At 42.8% G+C, this 23,959-nt stretch overlaps 1 long non-coding RNA gene across 2 annotated transcripts; it reads left to right on the forward strand.

The window, feature by feature from the left end:
• The first annotated feature begins 4,594 nt into the window (after nucleotides 1-4,594).
• LOC142435982 (uncharacterized) lies at nucleotides 4,595-23,752 on the forward strand. Of its 2 annotated transcripts, none has more exons than XR_012781697.1 (4): nucleotides 4,595-4,699; nucleotides 4,994-5,037; nucleotides 22,758-23,021; nucleotides 23,389-23,752. It is a non-coding gene; the product is annotated as an uncharacterized LOC142435982 (long non-coding RNA). The 2 variants fall into 2 exon arrangements; XR_012781698.1 differs by having other exon boundaries at nucleotides 23,399-23,752.
• The last annotated feature ends 207 nt before the right edge of the window (nucleotides 23,753-23,959 follow it).

Genomic DNA, 23,959 nt, shown 5'->3' on the forward strand with positions numbered 1-23,959 from the left:
GTAGCTTTATGTCATTTCCATCAAAATACCCAGATGTTCTATTGAAATTAAAGACAATCTCCATCCTCACGATATTTAGGTAACAAGACCAGGCCTACCTGAATCTTTCCATACATCTGAACACATAGGGAAACAAGAGTATGTCATCCATAAAGCTCCTTGGCCCTATGATATTTCAGAATATTTAGAAAGGAGTAAAAATACTTTAACCCTATCTTCTAGATTTAGAGTTGGAATAAAAGGTTTCCTAACAATATGGTTATTGTGTGGTTAAAAGAAACCACAGAAATAAGAAAAAGTGCATTTATCCTCTCATGAGTTAGTACCAAGGGTGGGCATTGGGCTCAGTGTATTTTGAGAGGCGCCTGCTAACAGCGAGAGGCGTTTCCTGGACTTACACTGTCTTCCACATCTGTGGGTACCTCAGCAACATTCTTTTCTGGTACTGAGCTTTCAGACTCTTGGTCAGGAGTATTACCTGGAGTTGTCTCTGCAGGTTTCCTGCCATGGGCAGTAGAGCTACCATAGTGGTCAGCACAGCAGTTCTAGCTGACCAGGCACTGCAGTCCTTACCCAGACTCCTGTCTTCACTTCTATCTTCTCTTGGTCCAGAGCTGGTGGGTCCTTAGCATCCATGCAAGTCTGCTTTCTCCCTGAGACTGGTTTTCTGTCTGGACTCACACTGACTCTCACTCACCGTGAAAAGCTTTGGCCATAGAGAATGATACAAGTTGCGAACACTCTGAATTGGTTGCAGTGAAATGAAGTGAGATCGATTCATGTAGATATTTATATAGATATTGTTATGAGATATATGCCACAATAAAATATCAATCAAGAAAGACATTTGCCTGAAAGACAATCAAAGTATTAAACAGAGGTTAGGGTTCATTCTGTCCACAGAAATAGGAACCATACTTAAAGCAGATTTCTATTCAAAGTAATTCAAGCAAGAGAGTTATAGAGTTATTTATTCCATGTTAAGGAAGAAATTGTCAAGTGAGAATTCTTTTTATGGGTTTCTGTGATGCGTTTGGGAGGGAATTTTGCAGCTGTTGGTAATTGTTGAACACCATAATAATCTAATGCCATTTGTGTTAGTCTGGGTACATTAGATAAATGATCCACAGAAACTCATATGTATAAGAGAGTTTTATATAAAGGTTAAGTGCACATCAAGAAAACATCCTAACTCAGTGGTACCCAAGCCCACAACTCCAACATTAGCCCATATGCCCAACACCAATCCACAAAGTCTTCTTCCATCTCACAAAACATGCACAATGAGGCCGATGGCAGGAAGAAAGCCAAGTAAGAGAATGTGTAAGCATCTCAGCACAGGCAGGGTCACCCCTCAGCTGTTCTAGCACTCAGGGCTTCATGGGGGTAGGTCCATGCAGCTTCTCTTAAGGGATGTTCTTGCAGGAAGTGAGCCTTGCCAGATGAAGCAGGGAACTGTCTAAGGCAGCTGCACCCTTGTCTGACCATCAGAAAACAAGTGACCCTAGAACTAGAAAGGCGAGGCTCACCAAGCCATTTATCCCTCGGCCCTTCAATTGACCCCATAAGTGTTTATCGGCCAGGTTGGCACAATAAACTATGTACCTCTCCATTGAATTATGTATGAGAAGAATGTTGAAAATATTATTTTGTAGCACATATATGATAAAAATAACTTAGAATATGACATAGTTTTCATTTTTTACTCACAATTAGAAACTGATGGAGAGTGTTGCTGGTACAACATTTCAAAAGACTAGCTAAAATATTCAATCAGAAAAGAGATTATGATATAAGCCAGAAATTTGAATTTATAAAAAGTGTTAGCAATGGAATAAATATTCTTTATTTAATATTTTATTTATTGTCTCACTTTTCCTCCAAAACTGTTTTATTGGGAGCAAATGCAGTTGTCATATCCATCCGTAGTTCAAGTGCATCAAGCAGTATTATACAACTGCTACCCCAATTAGCTTGAAAACATCATCTTCCTTTCTCAACTAGTGGCACCATCTCCCTTTATTCCACCACCACCACCACTCCACTGTAGTCCCAGAAACCCTTATTCTACTTGCTGTCTCTTTATGTTAATCAATTCTGGCTTTCATCTACCATCAAAAAGAAAAACATATCGCTGAAATTCAAGAATGCTATCCCCCAATGACAAAATACATGAGATAAACTCCAATAAGAATTTAAATTGAGGAAGCAGGCAGTCCAAGTGCAGCCAGCAACCCTTCCTCGGAATCCATAACAGACCTAGGTGTGCTTCGGATGTGTCAGTCTGGCTACTGCAATGTGAGGATCTTGTCAGTTGACTGCCTTTCTCAGGATATTCTGGATCCAAAAGCACTCTTTAGTAGCTGGTGTCCTGCAACACGCCCTGTGGCTCATGCTGAACACGCAAACTGCTTGTCATATGCATGATATTGAATACAGCAAGAAACAACAAAAAACACCTACTCCCTGCCTTCAAGGAGATTTCAGCTCACAGCACAGCCTTATTTCTCTATGTTTGCTGTTCTTCAACTGCAGCACAAAGGAGGGATGCTTGCAAACCTCCCTCCCTGCACTGGCCACAGAGTGAAACCACTGGCTGTGAGGACTGCTGCCTACTCTGATGGTGAGCCGGCTCTGTCTCTTCTCTGTGAGCAAACTACTGTTGCACACAGAGCCTGTGTGTGAGCTGAGCTTTTGTCAGTGACTTACGACACTGGTTTAACAGAAATCAACAGTTATATGTGTGCAGTACACAAGAAGGGGAGTAATTCAACTTGAAGGGAGAATAAGGTTATTTTTATAAAAGAACCTTGTAAATTGAAGCACAATCAGGAAAAATATATTTAAAAGGAAAACCATTAACATGTTAATAAAGATTTTTAAAATAATATAAAAGATGTCACAGAAAAGGATGATATAATTAAAATGAGAATACGATATATGAAGTTTTGTGGAGACCAGGATGATGGAAAAAATAGAACAATTTTTAAAAATAGAACAATTCCTGATAATAATATGAAGTATGATTAAACACAATGCAGAATACACAGAAAACAAATTAATGGACATAAATAAACAAAACAAGATGCAAATTCAGAAATTCGATAACTATAAGCCATTGGCGCCGTTGAATCCCGAATCACAGTGATTCTAGGACAGAGTAGAACTGCTCCGTAGGGTGTCAGACACTGTTAATCTTTTGGAGGAGCAAACAGCCTCATCTTTCTCGCTTGGAGGAGCTGGTGATTTCAAACTACTGACATTGAACTTTGCATCCCAATGTAAAATAGATAAAAAGATGGCAAAATGAAAACCTGTGCCAGAGGAGGCTAAGAGTTAAGTGAGAAAGCCCTAATTCCAACAGGAAATCCTCCCTGTCATCCATCTGTGCCTGTCTAAGGCTGGGTTCTCTGCGCCCCCTGCTGCCCAGTGTCTTCCCTGCAGGGGAGGTTTGTGTCTGGGCTCACACTGACTTCCCCTCACTGTGCTCCTTGCACAGTAATACGTAGCCGTGTCCTCAGCGGTCACGGAGCTCAGCTGCCGGGAGAAATGATTCTTCAATGTGTCTCTGGTGATGGAGAGTCGGCTTTGGAAGGATGGGTTATAACCTGTATTACCACCATAATCTATGCACCCCATCCACTGCAGCCCCTTCCCCGAGGTCTGGCGGATCCAGCTCCAACAGTAACCACTGCTTGTTATGGAGAAACCAGAGACAATGCAGGTGAGGGACAGCTTCTGGGAGGGCTTCACCAATCCTGGACCCGACTCCTGAAGCTGCACCTGGGACAGGACGCCTGCAAATTAAAAAAAAATATTCCATGTCAGTCACTTGAAGTCATAACTATCTCCATAGACCCAGGTCGGATATCTGAATCTCTCACCTTGGGGAACTGTCACCAGGCACAGCAGAACACACAGCAATAGCATCTTTAGACCACAGCTCTGTTTCCCAAGAGACCCACAGCCCTGTCTGAAGAGAACTGATAGTTTTCCCACCCCAAGGGTGAAATTGTACCCTAGTGCCTGAAAGATAATTTGCATATGAGGGAGTCCTGTCCTTATAAACAGAAAGTGATAGAGGCCAGGCCCCCCTTTATCTTCTGAGCCCATGGTACGGTAACTGTTTGAACTCATATGTTAAGCAGGGACCCTCAGTTCTTGCTTCAGCCCCATTAACACTTTGGCAGAGTTGGGGGGTTGGGTGTTTCCAGTTTGTTAGGAGGATGCACATCCACACCCAATGTACATGGTTCTATCTCAACCATGTCACCCATGCACTCCCTCTGCAAAGGGCCAAATTACTGGTGCCTCAGCCATTGTTATCTGAGTCTTTGCCGCTGCAGTTTCAGCCACAGGTGTGGGCCCTTTGGCGTGGACCGCCTCTCTCCTCTCTGGCTCCTCCCCAAGCCCCGCCCCAAGCCGGCCAGGCCCCGCCCACCCCCTCACCAGGCGCCTGTGCTGGCATCTCAGCAGAAATGGGCGGGGAAAGAGCTGCCTTGAGAGGAAGTGAAGGCAGACCCCTACCCCTCTCTGACCCCGCCAGCTCCTCCCACCCCGGGTCACGCCCAGACAGGGCCGGAAGTGGCGGTGTCTTATTCTGAACTGCAACTCACTGCAAGGATTCCACTGTCGGTACTCTGCTTGGGGTGCCAGAGAAGCGCCCACAGCCTGAGCACCCTGTTGCCGGCGCTCCCAGGTGGGAGGCTCTGGGCTCCGGGACATGTATGTGGGCGGAGGCTATTTTAGTCCAGCTGACTAGGGTGCAAGCGCCCTTTCTCTCCCCCAGGAACCCTGCCGGTGCTTCTCTTGGTGAGAGGTAGGCGGGTGTCCCTAAGGCCAGTCCTATTTCCCCGCTTTCGGATTGGGTGGGGTTCATGGTGGGAGTCCCTGTTGGAGAAAGGGGATCACGGCTGGGGTTTTGGGGTCCGGGTTCCCAGATTTGTTGCTTTGTGAGTTTCCTAACCCCCCTCCCTTGTTTCCTTCCACACAGCGATGCCTGCTCCCCGAGACTCCTTGCACCTCCTCAGCTCAAAGGTGAGCCCCGGGGTCTTGTTCTGCTGACCTCCCTCTGGACCCGATCAGAGTCTGTTCTAGGCACAAGATTTCTTGCTGAGTTCGTGACAGAAACGTCTTCCCTGGCTTTAAAATATTGGTCGCGGCCCTTTTATTTCTTAACCCCTTGTTTAGAATTCTATCTATATATTACTATGGTTTTTTAAACCATTCCCATTTCCTTTCCTTGGTATTCTTTATTGCTTCTGTTGGGTTCAGTTTGTGAAGCACAGAAGGAGTGGATATCTGGAGATGAAATAACATGCGATGGTTTGTAAGGATGTCTGGGTGGGGTCGGGGTGGGTGGCTGGCGGAGTTGGGCACTAAGAATGAAGGATTGAGGGGACTGAACACTAGAACTGAAAGTGACTAATAAGCCTTTTTAAAGGCGATTGAATCATGGTGGGAAAATAGACAATATGAAATCGATTGTGGTAATGATTTTGCAGTGCTTAAGATGGCTGAACTATGGAATTGTGGGAATTTGTGGGATATGTGGATTCAGTGCCCCAAAAAGTGTTAAAGAAAAAAAGAAAGTTCTCCATCACAAAAGCAATCTAACTAAACTATGCACAGAAGAATCAAAAAAAACAAACTGAAACAAAGAAACAAAAAAAAAGTAATGCTAAAGTACTTGACTTCTATTTTGGGGATGAAAATGGAAGTGACCCTGAAATGGGCCCTTGGGTTATGAACGTTGTGAGGCTGAAGGACAATTTACTTTACCAGAGTGCAGCGAGAGCTGGCCAGCCTGCCTGCAGGGCAACAGCAGGCGCACAGTTGCCAGGATGTCCCAGGCTTTGATGGTGGAGCAGTTTGGAATGTGCCAGTTGAGATGCCTGGTAGGCGATGAGCCCACAGTTGTCGATCAACGAGTGCACGATGTCCATGGCCCTGAATGAGATGCTGAAGTCCAAGGGGACTTACTGGAGCACCTTGTGCACATACACAAGAGTAAGCCTCTGCTGCTGCACTGGCATTTCTTACAGTGCTCCCTCTGAGCCTTAGCTAGAGTCTCCATGGACTTATCAGGGTCAAGTGGGTTGTTTGACTGGGACAGTACACCTGGCAAAGGTAATGTAGGTGTCTTAAGGTGAGCTGAGGGAGGACAGAAACCTCCCCTGGAGCAGAAGGGCTAAAGCTTGCTGGATCTTGATTTTCAGGAATATAGACTGTGAAAGCAGGACCTCCAGATTCCTCTGACCTTTTGGGTTTTCAGCAGGAATTGCTGGAAAAGTTACCACAGGGATAACTGGCTTGTGGTGGCTAAGTGTTCATAGTGATGTCACTTTTTAATCCTTCAATGTTGGAATGATTTGATCTGATCTCCCCTGTAAGATGGGGGTGGAGAGAGAAGGGCTGGGTTAGAGGAGAGAGGAGGGAGGACAGAGGAGCGGAAGGAGGAGAAAGAGAGAGATTGGAGCAGCTTCCACACACCCTGATGGCCCCTAATCTGGATTCCCAGGCTGCCCCCTGCCCGACAAGGTGGGTATACCAGCCACTGAGTGGGGACTTAATTGTTTTTCTAGACACTACGTAGGTGGTCGACTGGTAGATCCTATTAGGAAAACACGTTGGAGATGCTCACATTGTGCACTGTGTGTCAGCATGCCAGTTGGATCCCTGGCCCACTGTCGGCGCTCTCCAACCCTGGGGTCCCCAGGCTCTCCCTCCTGTTCTCACAAACTTTTAAATAGTTGAGTTGGATTCCATTTTAGTTTCTTAGATCTTATCATTGTTTCAAAATGTTTCACAAAATGTCTATTTTCAATTCTATTATTTTACTTACATGATTTTTGTGTGTACATATGTGCATGTGTGTGTACCATGCACACGTTTTTGTAGTATCCTTTTGGATCACCACTAAGGAGGTCGACCAGTAGTCTTGTTCGGAAATATGTGTGCTACCTGCCAAGTGCGTATATAAATCCGCTATTCCTGTTTGTGCCCATTTTAGCCCTGCAGCCGGGCTGGCCAGCTCACTATTCGCTAGCAAACAGCATCACCTCCTCCTCCTCTTGTGTTTTAGGAGGGTATCGGTGTGTTGGAAAGATAGTCAGCATCTTAATATATAAGAGTTAATAGTTTGGGAGTTGGAGATTAGCAGTTAATCACTAGGGATTTAAGTACCAAATTATTTTTGAGTGTTGAAATGTAGCCTACAACTTTTTTACATTTACTAGCTATAGCATTTATCACCTATTTGGCATCTTTTTATATGAAATCATCAATTTATGATGAAGAAGGAATTTTCACTTGTTTCTGGAAGTTTTTCTTCCTTTTATTAATTCTTTTTTTCTGATTAATTTAGCTAGTACAATTTTTAATATGAGTGGTGGAAATGGACACGTATGTTTATGCTGATTCTGAGGTAGTGTGAATTTTTTCCTCTTCTACATGTGAAATTTGCAGTTTTTTTCATGAATGTGTATTAGCATATTGGATTTGACCTATTTCATGTTAGATTTGTAGTTGTTTTTAACGTGAAAAGCTTTTGACTTTGTTTAGTATGTATTCTGTGTCTATTTAGATAATTGACTTTCCCCCCCATCAGTAGACATATCTGAGTGTTTATTTTCTTGTGTTAATTCAGTTCTGGGATGAATTAGAATTAATCATGATACATACTTATTTTAATATATTATCTGTCTCAGTTTCCTGCTTTTAATGTAACTTTTTCATTCAGATCCCTTATCAACACTGGTCTACAGTTTTCTTAAAGTATCATTATCTGACATTGGTCTCAGGTTACTTCTGGTCTCAGAGATGGTGTTACTAAGTACTCTCTCAAAACTATTGTTATGTTGGAACCCAATAAGTTGAACTTAAACAACAAAACAGTAAAAAAAAAGTGTTTATTCATCTTTTGTGAATACTCTGCCAAAATTTTTAGTTTTCATGTATCATACAGTTAGGCTGGAAGTTTCTCATGACATTTTATTTTGATTCAATTGATTATAGACCTTCTAAACATACTGAAATCCAGTGAGTTAACTATTGTCAGTCTCTTGCTCTGCTAGATCTCTGATCTTCCAGCTGAACCCTCAGTGTACAGGACTACATGATTCACAGTTTCCTTGAAAGACAAATAGCTACTCAAAACTTAGTGACTTTGGTGTATGTGCTTGGCTGGGGAGCCAATGGGGCGAAGCTACCATCTGTGGGATTATGACTGAATGCCTCTAAGTCAGAATCCCGCCCAGGAGGAACGATACGGCAGCGCCGCGGAGCCTCGGTTGGCCTCGGATAGCTGGTGCTCTGCCGTCCCCGCCGGCAGGCGGGCCACGAGCGCATCCGCCTCGGCGGGCCACGCGCTTGCCCCCGCTGTGCTTCGGAACCGGGGTCTGGTACAGAGTGCCCCACGTCCCGGGAAACGGGTCGCGGCCGGAAAGGCGGCCGCCCCCTCGCCCGTCACGCACCGCACGTTCGTGGGGAGCCTGGTGCTAAACCATTCGTAGACGACCTGCTTCTGGGTCGGGGTTTTGTACATAGCAGAGCAGCTCCCTCGCTGCGATCTATTGAAAGTCAGCCCTCCACACAAGGGTTTGTAAAAAAAAAAAAAAACAAAACTTAGTGACTGTGCTGCCCTTAGACTAGAGCTCATGTTTGTGAAAATACTCTGCCATCTGGCATGCTGTGAGGCCCTTAGAGAACTGCCTTCAGCTCACCAGAAGAATGGATTAATGAGGGGTAGGAATGCCTCAGTGATTTCGTTGTCACCTTGTTTGTTCCAATTTTATTAACTGAAGAAACCTCTTCCCTTTTTTAATGAGAGAAATAATACCTTATGTAAACACACACTAATGTCTTTGTGTTTGTGCTGGATGCATATTTGTGGATTCTGAGACTGTTATGTCAGCTGTCATTGAGTCAATTCGATTTCACAGGGACCCATTGCACAACAACAAAGCACTGCACTATCCTGTGCCATCCTCACAATTGAGGATGAATGTATGTTTTTAAAAATTTAATTAATTTATTTATTTTAACTCATTTTATTAGGGGCTTATACAGCTTGTATTACAATCCATGCATACATCCATTGTGTTAAGCACATTTGTACATATGTTGCTATCAATTGTTTTTAAAAAATTTTCTTTATACTTGAGCCCTTGGTATCAGCTCCTCGTTTTTTTCCTCCCTCATGAAGCCATGATAATTTATGTTTTTATTGCTTTTTCGTGTCTTATATTGACCGATGTCTCCCTTCCACCCCTTTTCTGTTGTCCATTCCTGAGAAGGAGTTATATGTAGATCATTGTGTTTATTTCCTCCTTCACCCCCCACCTACTACTTACCCCCCTGGTATTGCTACTCTGATTATCAGTCCTGCTGGGTTTTATCTGCCCTTGATTCCCTGTGTTTCTAGCTCTTATCGGTAACCATGTGCTTTCTCTAGTCTAGCCAGAATTGTATGGTAGGTTTGGGTTCATGATAGTGGGGCGGGGAGGGGGGGGTGGGGGGGGGAGGGAGCACTAAAGATGTAGAGAAAAGTTGTATGTTTCATTGGTGCTATACTGCACCCTAACTGGCTCTTCTCATCCTTTCACCTTTTCTGATAGGTTGGTTTATTGTGCCAACTTGGGCAATAGGAACATTGTATTAATAATGTTGCAGTTTGATTGGAGGGCAAATAGATAAATGGCTAGGCAAATCCTGCCTCTCTCTCTCTCTCTCTCTCTCTTGCTCCCTTCTGATCAGATCAGGGTGTGCCTGCTAGTTCTCTGCCCCAACTTGTGAGCTACACTAACAGTGGGACTGCCAACCTGTGGATCATGTCGCTAGAACTTGAGATTCCTTCGAGAAGTGGTTCATCATGTTGCTGGTTTATACATCACTTGAGCTTGGGACTGTTGGATCCTATTGTCTTGCTGACTGTTGATGACCTGACCTTCTGTTTGCTTTCTGTGTCCACACTGCCTGCATTGCCCTACATAAGACTCACCTGTCTGCTTCCTTGACCTTGGACCCAGGGGCTCTCATGAGTTGAAGGATTTCCAGTATATTAAATGTTTCATGGAAGTGAGATGAACTGAGCATTTTGTACAGCTGTGTGGACTAATTAGCTGCTATATTCTTTTGTGCTTTATATGTCTATCCATTATATATAATACATAATAATATATAATGATTATATATATTATATAGAATGATTTTATATATCATGATTATATATAATATATATAATAGATGTATACAGCACATAAATATATATACATATATATGTATATATATTTACAAGTGTCCTGGTTTAGTTTATAAAATACCCTTCTGTAAGGGGGTGTCCACTTGCCTACAGATGGACTGTATGTCTCATTCCATACTCCCCCTCTTTGACATTGATAGGATTTTTGTTTTGTGTCTCTGATGCCTGATCCCTGATCCTATTGATACCTCATGATCACACGGGTTTGTGTGCTTCTTCCATGTGGAGTTTGTTGCTTCTCAGCTAGATGACCTTTGGGACCCCAGATGCTATTATTTTGATAGGCAGACAGCATCAACTTTCTGCACCATTTTGTCTTAATTGATTGTGTCAGGAAGCTGAGCATCACAGAATGCCAGGTTATTAGAGCAAAGTCTCCTTTCATTGAGGGAGTACTGGAATAGAGGTCCAATGTCCGTCTGCTACCTTAATACTTAACATTTAAATATATGTACATAGATTTATTTCCATTTCATCATATATATTTAAATATGCAAATGACTGTATTTAGAAATTTATAAATGCCCTTTGTCTCCTAGTACTTTCCTCTATTTCCTTTTACTTTCCTCTTGTCCCACTATCATGTTTGGCATTCATCAGTTTTCAGTAATTCCTCTCATTACATTGCCCTTGATCACGCCCTACCAGGCATCCCAGAGTATCTTCGACATCGATTTTAGGATTTTAGATTACTTGTGTCCTTGACCCCAGGTTAACAACCACTTCCTTTCCCCCGCTTCCCCGTCTCCTGTATCCCCCCCCAGAACCATCAGCCCCATTGTTTTCTCCTCTGGTGTGTTTATCTTGCCTATCTTATCTAGATAGACATGCAAAGACAATAGTAAGCACAAACACAAGACAGAGCAAAACAAACAAAAAACAACTATTGGAGAAAAAGAGAAAAGACTAGAAATCGTCCCAGGTTTGTTTTTTGACCATTAAGAGTATTTTACTATCGGTTGAGTTTGATGTGGTACCATGCCTTGGCCACACACTCTATTTTTTAATTTCCCGGGCACTTCATTGCTTTGCTCCCCTTGCTGCTCTGTTGCATGCCCTTAGCATTTTGCCCCAGTGTGGTGGAGTCAGATCGAGCACATTTCCCACACTGTGCCACTAGTGTTGTCCCTCATAGTGCTATGGGTCATTGAGGGATGTTGTGTCTTGTGGTGTGGCTGGGCCTATGGTCCTCTCTGTGCATTGGCCAATTTGAGCAAGAATATCATGCTTGGGGTTTGGTGGGCCGTGATGTGAGGGTGAACAAATTGTCGCAGTCACTTTGTTAATCCATTTAGTAGAGGGATTCATGTTTTTCACTGCCCTTCGTCTTTTGCAAACAGAATATCCTTTTCAAGGAATGATGTTTTCTGATAATATGTCCAAAGTATATAATATGAACTCTCACCATCCTTACCTCTAAGTAGCACTCTGTCATTACTTCTTCCAAGACAGACTTGTTTGTCCTTTGCCTGTCCATGGTAAGTGAGATATTCTTGACCAGAACCACAATTCTAATGCATTCATTGTTCCTCAGCCTTCCTTTGTCCATCTTTCAAATGCACATGAAATCAATTGACAATAGCATGTTTTGGTCAGGTGAACCGAGTCCTCGAGGTAATATCTTTTCCTTTCAATACTCTAAAGAGGCATAGTTCAGCAGATTTAGCTAATACAGTGTAACTATTGATCTCTTGACTATTATTTTCAGTATTCAGGGTTTTTGTTTGGTCTTTTTTCCATAAGCTAACCAATTTTCTGGAAGGAGTTAAAATTTACTCAAGCTTTAGATTAAGAATTTTGATAAATGAGAGGCTGTCAGAGCCAGCCGACTAGTCAAACAGTCCTGAAAGGGGGAGTGATGATTAAGGAAAAAGGAGAGACAAAAAGTATTGGGAGGGCAACAGGGAATACTGAAGCCTGGAGTTTATTTTACATATTTTTTTATCCATGCAGATACAACCGGGGTTAATTATCTCATTGTTAAGCAACTACATTTGATACATTTGCATACTTCCTTGTTCTTGTTTTTAAGTGTCTATTCTAAACATAAAGTCGCAGAAGAAATCACACAATGATACATAGGTCATGAGAATTCTGTCCTTTCAAGGCTGAGTCTTAATGGCCTTCAACAACTCCCCCTTTTCTATTTACTGAAGGTGTCTTTACTCAAAATGTCGGCAACTGACTGTGCCTGTCTTAGGTTGTGGAGTCCTCAAATCACCCTTACCTGTCATCAGTCACAGTCCTGTTGGTGACTATGACCCGTGTTAGTTTGGGAAACTCAGACTCCATCTTACGCATCTCTGACTAACCAGCCTCCGTCTTACACCCCTGTTTGGGGAGGGGGCAAAGTGCACAGGTGTACTTCATGAAGCTTTGTTCTTAAGTCCAATAATTCAACCATAACCCTGTGCAGTATCATAGGGAGTATGCATGAGATCAACAATACACACACTCCCGCTCTGACTAGAGACATAAGCATGTGAGGTAGGCCTCTGAGATTTCCTAATGAAGGGAAAGCAACTCAAAAGTGCTGGAGCCAATCCTCAGCAAGTTTAGCGGCATCAAAATCAAGAGACTTAGCATATTTTATGGCTAATATTTTTTGATGGAGTTGTAATAAATCTAAAGACTCATTAGTATTGTGCTATGTACCTTGAAGATGGTTCTTCACTTTAATCCAGCTATACTGACTGTTATTGTACTATTTAGGTGTAACACAGATCCATGTACGTACAGCATGGCACTGTAGACTAGACCTGGCCTTAAGCCCTTGCACCTCATCTCCTAAATACATGACCATGTCATAAAGAGCATTTACTTTTTGTTCTAACTTCCTGTCTATATCTTCTTGAGTTCCCAACACAGTAGTCACATTTTTGGATAATTCATTTACACAGTGGGCAGTTTGTATGATTTGTGAAAGTACAATTGCTGCAGTAGTAGCAGTAGCACCTAAACTTAGTATATGTAAAATACTTGCTATAAGCAAACCTACAAAGCACATGGGTCTGGTTAATGCTTTTCAATCTCTTCTAATACCTGTAACCCTCTTTCTGAACACCAAGCCCCAGTAATATTCACTGGTAGCATAACAAAAGAAGATTGATACAAAATGGCGATGATAATATCTTCAGGGGACCAGGTAATAAAAGTAGACAAATTACAATTATTACAAGACATGTTAAACTTAGAATCATCATGATCTATAGTAATATTCCCTGCCAAAAGTACATAAGGCGATGGTACGCAGGCAGTAACGTTTCCCTGCGGTCTGGAGGAAGGGCCCATAAGCTTCGTGTCCACTAAAGCAGCCCCTATTTTCCACCATTGAATTTGTGGAAAACCCGAGTCTGACCACCAAAGTCCTACAGACAGCCCCCTTTCCCATTCAGCAGTGTTTTTTTTTAGTATTGTCCTGGTTGCGAGACCAAGCTATGATATATAATTCCTTTGAGATATTATACCTGATGGGCTTGTCCGTGAGACACAATCTCTACAATATGCTTTTATTCTTTTGAGTCTCTAGTCCACAAGGGGAAAAAGACTGCGGAGTGGGTGAGATTACATTTCCTTCACTTTGTACAGGGAGGGCATGAGTCATTAACTCACACCTTGATTTCCGGACCTTCCCAGACAGGAGGATATAAGAAGGGTAAATCAGGAACAGAAGCCTATACTGCTCACTGAGCAATGTCCTCAGAAACACACCGAGGCAAATTACCATCCGCATGGTTTGCAAACCGCACCAACTCTTCAGGCAGCCACCGTGCTCCCTCAGCATCCTGCGTAAAAACACAAACATGCCCTCGTCCCCATATTAATACCGGTTCGGGGCCAACCCTTGAGGCAAAACAAGCCAATGAGATCTCTTCATAGGCTCTTTGAAGTTGGTGGAAGGGACGCTAAAGGCAAATCTTTTACAATCATTTGGATCCAAGGGCATGGTATAAAAACAATCTTTTAAATCTAAAATGATCTCATATGTATTGGCTGGAATAGCAGAGGGGGAAGGGAGCCCAGCCTGCAGGGCTCCCATAAGTTCCATAGTATTATTAACCCTCCTTTACTGTTTTTCCTTACAAAGCAGCTGCTGTCGCAAGCCCCTGAGTAAAGAAAGGTCCAATGTCCAAGCATAGTCTGATATATTCGGACATGTTGCCCTTTTTTCTAAAAGGTCTCAGCACTGCCTGGCATTTTCAAAAGCCAATTGTTTCCATTCTGTGAGGGCAAGTACCACGATGGAAAGTGTATCTAATAAAGATTGAGTAAAAGGGTACTCGGGACATATTGGTCACAAGCAACCTTGAATTCTTTTAGCTGTTTGAAAGGAATAGGAGTATGATCTCTCATCAGATTACCCTGGGCATCCTGTCACTCAGTTACAGGGAACTGCATACTGAACTCCCCTATAGCCTCTCCTTGTTTTGCTGCATGTGCGGCAGCACTAAGCATAGATCCTTTCCTGGAGCCCCAGTCACAACCAGTGCTGCAACTGGCAAGTCTTCTAGAAAAGGATTCCTTTCACTGAATGCACTCTGAAGCCTCTGAAATACCTTGGCCCCATTAAGTTTTGGCACCCATTCATGGGACTCTATCTCAGAGTGCTTTTCTATTAACTTGACTTGCATTTCCCTCATCTTTGCTGCTAATGATGCATAAGCTTCCTCCCAGTCTACCACCTTTGTTTAATCTGGGCAGGACTTCTGAGTATCTTGCACCAGGTTTTGATTCTCAGGTTGAAGTGCCTCGGAGGCAGCGAAAATACCCAAATCCTCATCATGATAATGTGCCACCTTGTCCTCTAAGGGCTCCACATCGCCTGGGTCAAGGGGTTCCTCATCCTTGCTTTCAAAGCCCTCCAGTTAACTTTTCAGTGACTTCAGTGGTTGAGGAGGAGGCAGAGGCGCAGAAGGAAGTTTACTTTCACTTTTGTTTGAGCATGCAAATTGGTGTTCAGGCTGGAGTCCCTCATGCCTGTGGTACAGGCTATCCCTAACTAAATCCCATAAGCTAAACGTGTCTATGGGAACCTTCTATGTCCATTAGTGGTGTAGTGATCTTTTAACCATTTCCCTACTTTTTGCCAAGTTTCAATATTTACAGTCCCTTCCTCAGGAAACCAAGGACATACCTTAACCACAAAATCTAAAAACTTCTCTATTCTTTGGTAGCTTACTTTTGCTCCTCTAGCTTTTAACATATCTTGAAAAATATTTACAAAAATCTGTTTGCTATTTCCTTGCCCCATTTTTCTCCCAATAGCTACTCACGTCACCACCAATCTCTTTGTGTACACCTTTGTAATCCACGGTGTCCTTCACTTTGTCCCCCGTTTTCAGTGTCCCTGGTTTGGGTGCCACTCTTGTCCAAGCCAGCCAATGAGTTGAACAGTCCTGAAAGAGGGAGTGAGACAGAATTTATTGGGAGGGCAATAGTGAATACTGAAGCCTCGCGTTTATTTTTCATACTCCTTTTAACCATGCAGAAACAACCTGGGGTTAATTATCTCATTGTTAAGCAAGCATATTTGGTACACATAGCAACTCTTGTGACCTATTTTCCCAGAGCTTGCACACGTTCTTGTTCTTAACAGTCTGTTCTAAATGTAAACTCACAGAAGAAATCAGCAAACAGTGACACATAGGTCTTGAGACTTCTCAGCCGTTTCAAGGCTGAGTCTTTATGGCCTTCAACAAGGGTCCTAGAATCCAACCTTGTTCTTCAATCTGCCTGCCCCAGAGCTCTGAAATTGGAACCTGGACTTATAACATAGGGGAATGGTGAGCCTTATATTCCACATATGCATGATGAGTGGGTAGGAGAAATTTTATGAAATGTGTATTTCTCTAGTAGGCTGATTTGCAGATTAGTTTTATAGGGGCACTAACCTACACCTCTGTCAGATAACTGCCACTTCACACCTCCTTGCCTTAGAAACTCACTGGTGCTTGCAAAAGGCCAATGGTAATGATATCCAAGTAGCCACTCAGGCTAATGCCTCCCCACTTGATCGAAGCACAGCCTCTTCCCTCCACACTCATTTTGTCTTCCTACCCATTCAGCCTCCTGGTGGAGCATGTTTTACAAGCTCATGCCCACACACTAGCTATCCACCCTCTTCCTAGAAGCCCAAGTCTATGGATGGGACATCCTAGAATACAAGTGAATAAGCCCTTTCCAACAGTTTGTGTTGTTTGTCATCAGTTGAACATTATTTAGAGAGCTTGAACCTCATGCTCTGGGCAAAGATGACGGAAGATAAGTTATCTCTTTCCTTGATCCATCTCATTTACCTTCAAGCTTCAGCCGTCACCTTGGCTCTTGGCATTACCCATTTACCTACAACTAGGCATTCTTTGAGTATAGCATGCATCCTTTTACAAAGGCTTTATCATTGCCATCTGTAAACACAAGAGCTGCAGAGAGGAGAAAATAAGCATCCCCCTTGGCCTGTTTCCTAGTTAAGGCTGTCTCTGCATTGACCAGCTCACCTCTAGGATTTGCTGTTCATGTCCCTCTGTCTCTTATTGTCCACTTCAAAAAGAAGTTTCACTGATTAGCACACTCTGCTGTGCATATTACTATGGGCCTCTAATGGATTCCCCAGCCTAAGTCATTTCTTAACACTCAGTAGATTATTCAAGGAGATGCGAGCTCATAAAGTTTGATGAAGAGCCCAGATGAGTTGGAGTGAACACACACTAGCAGGAAACTCACAAAATGACATTTGTATTCTAACAGTCATATTAACATACACATGCATATTGTGAACAAATTAGCACATCTACTACAACTAACAAATCTTCATATAATACCCTCAGATTAATAAATACACATGCATTTACTTAAGAAAAACCACAAAGACACACTAAAATATACTAGAATTATAATAATAAAATAAATGCAGAACAGACTACAAGTTCTGTCACATTGTATAACATCTTAAGGCAATGTGCTAGCACACACAAAACACACACAAAAGCACACACAAAAAATAAAGTGCATACAAGAACATACACTGAGCTACAAGAATGTGGAGGTCTGTGGTAGGGACATTTTCTCTGCAGGTAGAGGAAATAGGTACCTAATTTAACTAATCCTTCTTAGGCTCCTCTACATTTCTCCCCTGAGGGCCCCTTTTATCTGTGGGCTTTCAGTGACCCCTGAGCCCAGCCATATCCCTGTATTGGTGTTTGTGTCTGGGTTCCCACAACCTTTCCCTCTGTGTCCGACTCAGAAATACACGATCGTAACTACAGCAGTCACACTGCTAATTGAGGGAAAATCAGTTCCTGGTCATGTCTCTAGAGAAGGATATTCTGCTCTCAATAATATGTGGAGGCATAGCCACCCACAGAACTTGAAGGGAACCTGTGGGTGCCCTGTGCAGAATAGGACGTGTATAGCCCATGCACAAGGGGACATAGGGCACGAAGGGAGGTGAGTTCTGTGGAGGTACCTTGAGACTAAGCATAAAATGTGTCTTGTCTCCCTTTTCCCACTCTTGTATCAATATTCACAACTACTGAATTAAACAAACAGCCTTTGGAGAAAAAAAAAACGGACTCTAAAATCAGTCTGTGGTGGACAAGGGCAGACAGGAGCTGTGAATTAATAAAATGAATGAACTCAGAGAAGAAAGTCTCCGATTGGATGAATGGAGACAGGCGACTTGATATAGGATTGGGCTACTGGTGATAAGTTCTTGTAATATGTTGTCTGGAAAAATATATATACACACAAGCTAATAAAGTGAGATCCTTTGCACAGCAGGGACTGTTGTCCCAGGGAAGGAGGGAATACAGAAGGGGTATTGAATGCAAGGCATAAAGAGCTTGATGAAGCAGATGATGTGAACAGAATTCATCCTAGATGTAGGAATTACCAATTATATGGGAAATGTGGCGCGATTCAAGGGGAAAACGAAACAGAAACTAAGTTCAAAATCATCCTATCGTCACAGGGAGATTGGGTGAGTGTTTGAGAAAGATGTGAGGAGATGCACTGATTCCCTGAGGGATACCGAGAAGGAGAAGAATCCCCAGACACAACAGGAAGCCAGTGGTGAAGCTCCATCTGCAACTGCTCCTCGGTCTGAGACCTGTGCTCTGGGTCCTGAGGGCCCCTGCAGCCTAACCTCTTCCACTAGAGTACATTCGTGTCTTGGTTAACTCTGACTTCCCCTAACTGTATGCGTTGGTCTGGGTAGATTAGAGAAACAAATCCATAGACACACGCATATTGTGTATAAGAGATTTAATATAAAGGGCAATTGTACATTAAGAAAGCATCTCAACCCCAGTTAGGTCCAAGCCCATAAGTCCATAATTTGCACATATGTCGGATACCAATGTATAAATTCCTCTTCAGACTTATGAAGTACATGCAATGATCCAGAATGCAAGATGATCACAGGAAAGTGGGCAGAAAGTCTTTGGATCGAGTGGCATTGTAAGTTTCTCAGTGCTGATGGGGGCTCTACATGGATTCTCCAGCACCCAGGGCTTCATGAGGTAGATCCACATGGCTTCTACTCAGGGATGTCTCACAGGGGGTCACCCTTGTCAGTAGGGTGTCTCCCAGGGATTAGAAAGAGTGTCTTCCCCTCAAAGATGGAATATGGGATTTCCCAGAATTCTCAGGAGATCGAGATGCCCACACATAGGCGTCATTGGCTATGATCCAATTGACAGACTCCAACCCTTCCCTCTTTATCCTCTCAAGTCCCAAATTTACACCAGATTATATAACTACCACACTGTTGAGTCTTTTGCACAGAATTACAGAGCTATGTCCTCGAATTTCAGATTGTCCATTTGAAGTTATAGTATATCTTACTATTGTCTCTGGAGATGGTAAATTGGCCCTTCAGAGAATCTATGTGGCTTTTCCTACCAACACTATTAATGTATGAAACCCACTTCCGCCCATTCTCTGGGCCTAGGCAGACCCTCTGTGTATTATACACACAGACAGTGAATGCAGAGACAGCAGGGGAGAGTCTCAGAGAAGCCTCAGGCTGCCTAAAGTCTCCCTCAGATTCCATAGCTCCACCTCACACTGGACACCTGTAAACACACCGACATCCTGATGATGAAAATCATAACATATTCACTGCCTCTCACTCACGCCCCCTCATACACACTTTATCTGCATCAAAGCACCATTTGAAATTCCAAAAAGGAAAATTGAGCTCAATACAGATTCCATGGTGACTTGATGTGTTCAGTCCTGAATGTTGGCACCTGGGAATTCCAGAGTTGGAGCACCTCTCCAAGAACTTCAGAGTTGGGACTTGGATGGTTTTCATCAGCAGGGGAGATGTCTATTTGCATACCTTTTGCCTATATAGTCATAAGTAATGTTGAATGACTTCTAAGAGAGTCACTCCAAGAGTAGCTAAGGATGTTCTAGATATCTTGGAGAGCTCTGCGTGTGGAGTTCATTATGCGATGGGCTGCTAAATGCAAGGTCAATCATTTTAAATCTCCAATGGCTGTGCAGGGGAAAGAATGCTCTCCACACCCATGAAGGTTTACAGACGCAGAAGCCTAGAAGGGCAGTCCTATTCTATCCTATAGGGTTGTTATGAGAAAGAATTGACTTAATGGAAATGTCAACCTACAGTTAGAGACACTTCCTTGAAATGTGCCCACCTCCTCCCCACCCCTTTGTGTGGTGCTTATTCTTTTCTTGATGCAGTTAAATATTCCCCGTAGAAATATATATTTAATCTGACACAAGCTTCCCTTGTCTAATTCTGTTTTAAATTATCTTTTGGAAAGGAAATTCATATGCTAAAAGTAAAACCCTCATCATCACCTTCTAGACCTTCCCTAATTGTCCACTAGAGCTGAATATGACAGTGGCTCCTGAGTTTTGCTCCTTCCCTGCAGGTTTGTCTTGCCTTAATCAAGCTTGCCTTCCCTTCACAAATCTTTTGCACACCAAGAATTTTAAGGTATCAAGTTACACTTAGATGTTCTTTAAATGCTGAAGATCTCTACATCTCCCAGAGAAGCCAATGCTGTTCGTGAATTTGCATAACACATCAGGACGTTTCCAGGGCATCTTCCTAAAACTAGAGGAAGTCTCCCATGGTTAAGGAGTTGATTTTGTTCTCCAAATCTAGGTATTATGCTTTACAATACTAATGCTTTCTTTTTTATTAAATACTTTTATTGGGGGCTCTTATGGCTCATATCACCATCCATGCATTCGTCCATTGTCAAGCTCATTTGTACATATGCTGCCATCATCATGTTGGAAGTGTTTGCTTTCTACCTGAGCCCTTGATATCAGCTCCTCATTTCCCCCCTCCCTCTCCCACTCTTCTTCCTTCATGAACCTTGATAAATTATAAATTTTTATTTTACATTTTCCACTGTCTCCCTTCACCCATTTTTCCATTGTTTGTCCCACTGGGAGGGAGGTATATGTCAGTCCTTGTGATTGATGCCCCCTTTCTACTCCCATCTTCCCATTATCCTCTTGGTATCTCTATTCTCATTATTGGCCCTGAGGGTTTTATCTGTCCTGGATTCCTTTTGTTGTGAGATCTTAGCTGTAGAAGTGTACGTGCTCTGGTCTAGTCAGATTTGTAAGGTAGAATTGAGGTCATGATAGTGGGGGGAGAAGCATTAAAGAACTAGAGGAAAGTTGTCTGTTTCATTGGTGCTGTAGTACACTCTGACTGACTCTTCTCTTTCTTGTGACCCATATGTAAGGGGATTTCCAATTGTCTATAGATGGGCTTTGGGTCTCCACTGCACACACTTCTTCATTCACATGGATATGATTAAAAAAATTTTTTTTTGTTCTGGGTCTTTGATGCCTGATACATGATCACATGGACACTTCATGATCACACAGACTGGTGTGCTTCTTCCATTTTTGCTTCTCAACTACATGTCTGTTTGTTTATCTTCAAGCCAGTAAGACCAGAGCCACTATATCTTTTGATAGCAATGAACCATCAGCTTTCTTCACCACATTTGCTTATGCACCCAATTTGTCGACCGCCATCGTGTTGGGAAAGTGAGCATCACAGAATGCAGGGTTTTAGAACAAAGTGTTCTTACATTTGGGGAGTATTTGAGTTGAGGTCCAGTTTCCATCTTCAACCTTAATACCTAACATATCTATTTCCCTGCCATTACATATAAATATATTTACATAGGTATATGCCTATATTTAGACCTCTGTAAATGCCCTTTGCTTTCTAATTTTTCCTCCATTTCCTTTTACTTTCCTCTTGTCCCACTAACATGTTCAGTCTTAATTTGAGTTTCAGTAATTCCTCGCTCTGACTTTGCCCTCGATTAATCCCCACTAGGCATCCTATGCTTTCTCTCCAACGATTTTAGTTCATTTGTTGTTAACTTGACCTTGGGTTGGTTGATCCCCTCACCCCCACCTTCTATTCTCCCACCTCTCCTTCTCCCATGTCCCCCCGGGACCACTGGTCCTGTTTTTCCTTCTCTGAATTGTTTATCCAGTCTTCTATCTAGATCGACATGCAGAGACATTAATAAGAACAAAAACAAGGCAAAGCCAAACAAAACAACAGAGGAAGACAAAACCAACCGAACAAACAGAAATAACAACAAAAAGATAGCCAGTGACAAAACAAGAAATGCATATAAATCGTTGCAGGCTGGTTTTTGACTTTTAGGAATGCTTTCAAGTCGAGTCTGAAGGGGTGCTGTGTCACACTGTCCCCAACATCTAATTTTGGCATTCCCCGGGGACTTCATTGCTTTGCTTCCCTTGCTGTTGCATGCCCTTAGTATTTTGCCCCAATGTGATGGGGTCTGATCAGACACAAGTCCCACCCTGAGTCTCCAGTGTTGTCCCCCATAGTGATATGGTTCAGTTAGGGACATCATGTCTTGTGGTGTGACTGGCCCTATGATCCTCACTGTGCCTTATCTGCTATGAGCAGTAATATCGTCCTTGGGGATTAGTGGGTCAGGATGTGTTCTTCTCACACTCCTACCCTCTTCGCTTCTCCCGTGTGCTCTAATCACAGATGCACATGTCCCCAAGCTTCAGCTTCAGTTCTGTTCTCTGAATTGCCTTCTTTAGGTAGGGGTGGGGGGAAGGGAAGGGGGAGAGTCCACATAGTTGGGATTGGGGCAAGCGCCATTATATGATTTCTAATGACTATGAGACATTTTGATGCTTTATTAAGAATCTCAAAATGTCAGTTTCTCCAAGTTTCAAAAATACATGCAACTGTCAATTATTTCAGAAATGGTAAAATCAGGTTTGCTTTTGTTTTCTCTTCACAGGAGATATTTGGGCTGGGATTCACACACATATAATTTCAACCTACAGTAACTGGTAAAAAAGAATTAGGATGGAGAGTAACTGATTGTGTTGAGAGAAGCACATGGAGGTCAGATTTTAACAGCCTAGAGAGATTATCGGTCCTTCTGGGATTGATTTCAACTTGTCCCAAGTGTGATTTCTTTCTCCCCTGTCTTCTCAGGAAGAACAAGGAATTTTAATTTTTAGGATCTTCCCTTCAGGAAAATAAGAGACATGAGAACTGTAGTTGCTGAAGTGTCCTTGAAGAGGTACTCCACGTGGGTGAACTGAGAAACTCCAGACACAAGAGGAAACAAACTTGGCATCCCCTGCACCTGCTCCTGTGGCAAAGATTGTGTCCCATGTACCCTGAGCTCCCTCTGCTGCCCAGTTAGTGTTGTGATGCTTGAGATGTTTGACCATTTAGCCTTCACTGTGTCTCCTGGTAAGTTTCCTACATTTACATGTCATTGTCCTCAGGTTTCAGATTGTTCACTTAAAGTACACCCAGCTGGTTGAGCTGTTGTGGTTTCAATGTATCAATATGTGAAAACTGAGTTGTTGCTAAGACTCTCATCACAAGACTTCTTTGCCACCTAACACAGGTTGTGTTTCCCAGAACCTGATAGATCTAGAAACTTGATATCTGCAGACCTGAAAGTTAGACATAGCACTTTGAGACATTGCACATAGCTTTCCCAACTCATGACTGGTCTGTAGCAGCTCTACCTGAACAATCACACCTAGGAATAAAGGGGGGGGATATAATTTAAAACCATTCTAAGATGAAAATCATTGTTTTTGACATGAAGGTGCTTACAGGGTAGGACATTCATGTCACCAGGAAGAATCCAGAAGGGTGTTACCTCCACAGGCATCTATGATCAACATGGTAAGGATGAAGACCTAAGAAGTCTGACTTTCATTTGTGACTTGGAGCTCTGTTACCATATTTTACTCTAGGTGATTCACGTGTGCTGTGCATGTGGAAGCAGAAGGAGGATGGTTCTGAGTAGGAGCAGCTGAGTAATGGCCTCTAGAGGGAATTTTTCTGACCTTTGTTCTGTGAGGTCAATCTCTACCCTTCATCATTTGCACTCACTATGGACAAACAATTTCTTCCTGAAAACCATGTGTAGATTTGTAGAAATGCAGACAGTTGGCCTGAGGTGTGAGCCATAACGAAGGGAATTCCTGGGGATACTATTATTCTTGGAATGTTTCACTTTCTCTCTGGGCAGCCCAGTTCTACCCTTAGTACAAGGGTACCCCATGAAATGTGCAGGCTGTAGGGTTAAAGTGGGAGGTAAAATGATGAACATTTCTGAGAATTTGCTTCTCTTCAAAACAAAACAAATCACTTTTATTGGCACTTTTCAAGTT

This window comes from Tenrec ecaudatus, unplaced genomic scaffold (genome assembly GCF_050624435.1).
Source record: "Tenrec ecaudatus isolate mTenEca1 unplaced genomic scaffold, mTenEca1.hap1 Scaffold_116, whole genome shotgun sequence".
In the NCBI taxonomy this organism is placed as follows: domain Eukaryota; kingdom Metazoa; phylum Chordata; class Mammalia; order Afrosoricida; family Tenrecidae; genus Tenrec; species Tenrec ecaudatus.